The sequence below is a fragment of the Lactuca serriola genome, chromosome 3, assembly GCF_051521515.1.
Source record: "Lactuca serriola cultivar US96UC23 chromosome 3, Lser_US96UC23_V15, whole genome shotgun sequence".
Taxonomy (NCBI): Eukaryota; Viridiplantae; Streptophyta; class Magnoliopsida; order Asterales; family Asteraceae; genus Lactuca; species Lactuca serriola.
This window is the reverse complement of record NC_136410.1, coordinates 133,295,206-133,302,112: the sequence shown is the minus strand read 5'-3', so window position 1 is coordinate 133,302,112 and position 6,907 is coordinate 133,295,206. Positions and strand designations below refer to the sequence as shown.

Sequence of the window (6,907 nt, the reverse complement as noted above, 5' to 3'; positions counted from 1 at the left end):
AACAACCATGTATTTGGTTAGTGTGAATAGATAACATAGAAGAGTAACATGAGAAAAGATTTCTGGGCAGCAGTTCCAATATCACCATCAGCATAAGCTTCCTGCTTCAGGACTTGCTGGTGAAGATACTTGGCACAAAACTTAGAGACTGCCTTGACCTGAAAGATAAAAAAAAGCTTAGTGAGGACACCTTATATATTAAGAAACAAACATGTGTGTATATAATCTATATCCATATGCTTACCTCCATGGCCATCATAAACGCCAAAGAAAGATGTGGAGTTGTCCAAGTCAAGTAAAGCAACATGCTACCAAACACCTCATATTGACACATAAAATCTTGGTTAATTACGATAGTGATCAATGTTTGGGCTGATTGAAAGTTGTATCATAGAGAGATATAGAGAAAATTCAACAAGATTACAAGAGCATTAAACTATAATACCTTTTTAGAATATAGAAAATCCAAACAGGAACAATAGCTTATATAACTAACAAGTAGCCTATACTAGGGACTTACAACATCTTCCATTGATGTGCGCCATCCTTGCATGGATGAGACTCCATATCTCAGTTTCTCATTCTCACCATCGTCGGATGTTTTATCAGTTTTAGGTGTGCTTAGGTAAACCCCCATATCTAGTAATCAACCTGGATGGTAAGCCTAAAATCCCAAAATCATCAATCACAATTACAGAAGTTACAGTTAGATATAAAATTAGACGCCACATCTGGCATGCTAAAGAAAAATACAGCTATATCACTTCATATGTACAATATATTATCAGACACCTAAAACCAGTACAGTTTAGATGCATCATGAAAACACGAAACAAATAAAGGCAACGAAACCAAAATACCAAACAGAAACACAGATTCCAATGGTCATGCCCTAAAATGCTAAGCCTAATTGAAATTTCAAACAATTATCGAATCAATGGCAAATCTAACGTAATATTAGATATTCCACAAAGTTCAAATCTAGAAAACGAAGATTCTCACATAAAGCCCAATCACGATGGATCAATGATTTCAAAAATGAAATGACAGATTAAGGGTGAATCGAATTGTAAAAATTATCTATTTCTAAGCGAGCATCCGAGTGTAATTAAGATCTAAGCCGCATCACAACAAATCAAATATTCAAATTAACGAAACTTACGAGAGATTGGAATTGTCCGTACAGTTTTGTTCCAGTGGCGAACCCCCCCAGTCCCCAGAGTACTTGGGTTACTGAATTAGCTCGGGTAAAAAAGGGGGATTGAATTTTGGATGGATTATTTATCGGCCTGGTGGAATACACTTATTGGGTTACATAAAAAAAATATTGATAATTGTCAACAACTAGAACTTGAAAAACACTAAAAGCAACGGATACAAGATAAGTAAACTCATAACTCAATGGAGTTATGCCTTTAGCAGCTGCACTTATCATGTGAGGTGTCTCGGAAGCTAAACTGAAACCTAAATCATAACGATCCTCTGTAAAAAAGTTAGAAATAGATATAGTAGATATATAATTGAAACCCTCCCCGACTAGAAAATTACCTCTCCTTGCCCTAAAATGATTGAAATGATAGTGGAGCGAATACTCTATGACTACATTCATAATCATCATGGAAGATTGAGGTATCCATAAAATATGAAACGGAAAAATCATTTTTTACAGAACACTCGCCAATCAGATGACGAATCTAACAAACATAGGAAGGAGAAGTGTGGTGAACCAGAGAGAAGACGAAGGGTGGTGGGTGCCTGGGTGGTTGTCGAGCAGTATGGGGTAGAGAGAGAGAGAGAGAGTGAGAGAGAGAGAGACTTGTAGATTAAGACCACGGCGGATGAGGCATTTTATCAAACATGTTGCGTGCATCATCGATTCTTCCCCATTTACTGTATAAGTCGATTTCTCGATTTCTATTTCTCTTTCTCCCATTCCAGTCTCCGACTTTCTGTTGCTGTGATAGAGAGTTTCCTTCCGTCGCTGGGATTTGAGTAGTGCCACCACTCCTCCAAAGGCTCTAAGTTTTCTCGGTCTAGGTCACCAGACCTAATGTTGCTGGCAACGGCAGGCGAGGTGAGATTGCCGGAGATGAGGGGCTCCATCGGCTGGGTGACGTTGGAAAGTGTTGGACGGTGGGGCGGGGCTAGACGGAGGTCAGAGGTGGGAGGCGCCAAAACCAAGAGAAACATCGGAGGTGGGAGAAGCTGTCGACGTCGAGAACCGAGAAGAAGAGAAAGGGTTTGTCGAAGTGAGACGGAGAGAAAGGGAAGTTGAAGAGAGAATGAGCAGTACAGGAGGGCATAATCGGGGAAAGTTCTTGAAAGAAACGCCCTAGCTACTAGGGAAATTAAAGTGGAGGGAGAAAAAAAGGAAGGCGGGGATTTTAAGTTTTTGGGATTTCATTTTCCCCGGATGGAACGCGCGCGTTCTATTAAAATTTATAAAGCGACGGTCGTAGACGACACGCAGGTGCCCTCCGTGTTTTTTTTTGTTTAGACACTAATTTTAGGGCACGCAAAAATGCGCGTCTGAAATCCTTTAAATTTTGGAAGAGATGACATTATTTTTTAGACACTCACCTTTGCGTATCATAAATCACTGCGTGTCATGGTTCGCACGTCGTAAAAGGCTATTTTTCTAGTAGTGATGTCGACATATTGTGCGGGTTAGGTTGAGGTTGTACTGCTCTATGTTGTAGCCAACAAACCCTGGAGCATACTAGATATGAGTTGAGGGCCAGGGACGGAATGCCAGACTCATAGTGAGGGCTCATGAGCATTCCAGATACGAGATGAGGGCTAAGAAGGGCATGCCAGACTCGTACTGAGGGCTTAGTGGTATTTAGTCCAAGGAGTGATCAGGTTGAGGAGCAAACCAGACATAAGCTATAGGCCTATGGAGCAAGCCAGACTTATGCTATGGGCTCAAGGGTAATCCAGTCTGTTAGCTATGAACCCATTGCATGTTGTGATTATATTTGTACTATTTGTTGTGTATCGGTATTTTGGGGGAACCCACTAAGGTTTGGACTCATAGTTTTGGATTGTGTTTCAGGTACATCAGAGGATCGTGGGAAGGAGAAGGCATGATCGTGCACCTCATTAGGTTTTACTTTATGATTTGGGGATTTCTATGATGTTGAACTTACTTTGAAAACAATTTATAACAATGAAGGTTTGTTGGTTTATTTAAAAGTCTAAAATTTTTAAGAATTTTATGAATGTTACAATTTGTTCGCAACAACAAACTTCGAGGACGAAGTCTAGTTCAAATGGGGGAGAGTTGTAACATCTTGATTTCCATGTATTTCCTTATTGACCCTTAATTGGTAATTGTATTCCAAAGTTGGTCCCTAATGCAATTTTTATAATTATTGGCCATGTACGTGTACGCCGGGCGTACGCTGAGTATGAAAGGCGTATGTAGCCAGGGTGCAAACTCTAATTTTTAGGGTTTTGACCCTATTTAAACATCGTTATATCCTTATACACTCTCTTAACTCCAACCTCCTTCCTCATTTCAAAACCCTCAACTGTGTGAGTGCATTTTAAATCTTGGAGAGTCTTTGGTGCAGTTTTGGAGGTGAAGGAAGAGCTTTGAAGTTGTAGTATTTCACTCAAGGCCTTGGATCCAACATCTACACTCCCTTGTGCACCTTTTGGATGTATAAACCTCCAACCTTACTGAGTATTTCCTTTAGATCTAGTTTTAGCTTAAAGTTGGCACCTTTTTGTCCCAATCTTGATCCTTGTGAGTATGGAGGACTCCAAGACGTTTGAGTTGTCCTTTCAGATGTTTTAGGGTGTGTTAAGCCATAAAAATATGAACTTGAGAATTAGTTTCTCTCCATGCATGATCTAGGTTTTCTTAATGAGTTAAGAAGTTAAAGTTTTTGGTGTTGGGCACTTAATAACCATGCAAGATCATGAATTTTGAAACTTTATGATTAAGGATGTCTGTTTAAGGCTAGATCTGAAGTTTAGAGAAAAGAGCTTAAGGATTAAGCTCTTAATGGAGTAGATGAGTGGCAAGAGTGTACGATGGGTGTACCAAAGGGTACGCTGTGTGTACGCGGTTAGCTTCTCGACTTTGGTAAAGCACGTACTACCCCCCGCGTACGTGTTGAGTACGCTCAATGTACTCACTGAATTGACCCGGTTGACTTTGACCTTAGTTAACCTAAGGATATTTTGGGTATTTTGATCTGAATTCTGAGATTGTGTCACTGAATTAATAAAGGTGACTGGTAGAGTTGATATTGGAGCAGCATGCTATTCAGGTTTCTCATCTGTCTATAAGGTGAGTTTTCTCACTGTATACATGGGTCAAAGGCACCAATGTTGTCCCATTATTGTTTATTTAGGATGATAGCTGTTATGTTACTGATGTGGGTTTGTATGATGGGTTGAAATATACTCTAGGACGGGGCCTACTATCGTATGTTCGGGTTGAAATAGACCCCATGGTGGGGCCACTATTGTATGATTGGGTTGAAAGATACTCTAGGTCGAGGCTCCAAGGTGGGGCTCGGGTTGAAATGCACCCGAGGGCGGGGCCCATATATGTATATCGGTTTGGTTATACCTCAGGGTTAAGCTTAGTTGTATGTTTGGTATGTGGTCCTTTGGGCAACTCACTAAGCTTTGTGATTATAGTTTATGTTTATGGTTTTAGGTACTTCCAGTTCAAAAGTGAAGGGCCTAATGTGATGGCACAACATCCTCCCCTCATGATTTCCGCATTATGAATAATTGTACTCTAATGTTTTGAATATTATATTTGATGATGGTTTTTGGAACAATCAATGCATGAAATTGATAGTCTTTGAATGAAAAAAGAGTATCATTGTTTTTGGGTTGTTACATTCTTTCTATGGCAGATTGCCCTAGTACTGACGTTAAGATCAAAAGAATGAGTCGCATACCGTATGCCTCAATAGCAGGTTGAATTATGTATGTTATGAGATGTACAAAGCCGGATGTAGCTTATGGTATTAGTCTAACTAGTAGGTATCAAGCTAATCGTGGCGAAAAACGTTGGATGGTTGTAAAGAACATACTTAAGTACTTAAGAAGGACTAAAGACATGTTCCTAGTTTTTGGAGGAGTTAAGGAAGAGCTTGTTGTAAGATGTTACATTGATGCTAGATTCAACACTGATCGAGATAACTCACGATCATAGTCGTGATACGTGTTCACACTTAATGGAGGCAACTTCAAAAGTTGATTGGATGAGATTTCTATTTTGTGTTAAATATTATTGTGTTTTATGTTAGCATGTTATTTAATCCTTGAAAAATCACATTATTCAAAACTATCCATAGTCAGTCACTGTTGTTGGAGCAACTGTGAATTAAGACTAATATGAATCAGATTGGTTGATTTCAAGTGGTGAAATAGCAAAGTGTTGCATCCAAAGTCATATGTACATTTTAGAGAACAACTATTGGATATGACCCGCATCAAGAATCATTTCTTGGATCGTTATTGTAGGTTCCTTGATCGATATCAATTAACAATAATTATAAACAAAAGAACACAGAAGAATTAACACAAAGGTTTTCACTAAGAATATGTTCTCACCAAGAGAACAAGCACAAAGATCTAGCGTTCGATGATCAACCAATGATCACAACCTTAGTATATAAAGAAAAGTAAATACGATGTGAATCCCTACAAACCAGGGTTATCACCTAATATGTGATAATAATATAGTATATCCGATATCACTAAGATATTTGATTTACTAACTATCTATGTATATTATATAAATGCAAAAGATTACATAAGATATACATATCATGATGACACGACCTTACAAACATAACTTCATGCTGGCGATTGAGAGACGCCGACGCTGATTGAGTCAAGTGTGACTATTTTACATCATTAGATCCTAAGGCTTGACCTTACAATCTCCCCCAATTAGATGATGTCAAAACCCAACATCTTCTTCTTCAGAATGACGGTTGAACTCAATGACATCTTTTTTAGCTTCTGGCTTGACCAAAAAAATACTCTGAGATATCAAGATCTTTCTTTTCTATTGTTTAATTCCATTGAGATTAAGAAGTTATAGTTTTGAGCAAGATTTTCAAAGACAATACATACAATTCTGAGATGAACTAAGTGCTCAATGGGTACTTCGACAAGATTGTTTGAATGCTGGAAGCATATACACTTGGATTCATCCTTGTAGAAGATGCAATGCTCTGGTTGAAGAATAAATTTTCTTTTGAACTAGATGACCACCTCCTAGAAAAGAGTTGTAAATAACCTTGGTGCCATAACGAAGTAGAAATATGAATCCTTTAAAAGTTTTCTTCAGAGAAAATGAAGTAGATGTTGATGATGAGGAATGTTCATTTGAGGTCTAAGGCACTAAGTCAAGATCGGTAACCTTTGTGATGCGTCTCTCTAGAATAAGCCTCAATTCCTTAGCATATTTTCCTTCTGGAGTGCGAAATAGAGAAGTTCGAACACGATCGGGAGAGGGTGTACGAGCAGGAGATGCATTACCTTGATCATGTGGAGGATTATTGGAGATATAATCAGTTTCAACGTCATTACCTTGCTAAATTGGAGGGGTTTCAGTAACGAGCTCTTCTTCTTCTTCTTCTTCTTCTCCTTCTTCTTTTTCTTCAAATGATGGAGAAGACTCAAACCAAATGTGTTTGTTTGGACAAGTTGATGCGACTTCATTGAAATCATGTAAGTTCACTTGATTTGCTTAAACTTGATAAACAGGAACCATTCCCATACATTGACTATTGTACTCGAAATTATTGCCAGCATCAAAATTTTCATTTGCAGTGTCAGCGTCTTCATCATAATGAGAGTGAGTGTAAGTTTCTGCTTGTGAATCTTCTATAGTATGTTGGTTTACCATTGAGTGGGTCTTATCCTC

The 6,907-nt window shown here is 38.6% G+C and overlaps 1 long non-coding RNA gene across 1 annotated transcript; it reads right to left on the bottom strand.

The window, feature by feature from the left end:
* Positions 1 to 239: 239 nt before the first annotated feature.
* On the bottom strand, positions 240 to 1,210 carry LOC145094675 (uncharacterized). Its single transcript, XR_013703479.1, has 3 exons — positions 1,163 to 1,210; positions 521 to 639; positions 240 to 308 (listed from the first exon to the last, which is right to left on the bottom strand). It is a non-coding gene; the product is annotated as an uncharacterized LOC145094675 (long non-coding RNA).
* Positions 1,211 to 6,907: the final 5,697 nt, after the last annotated feature.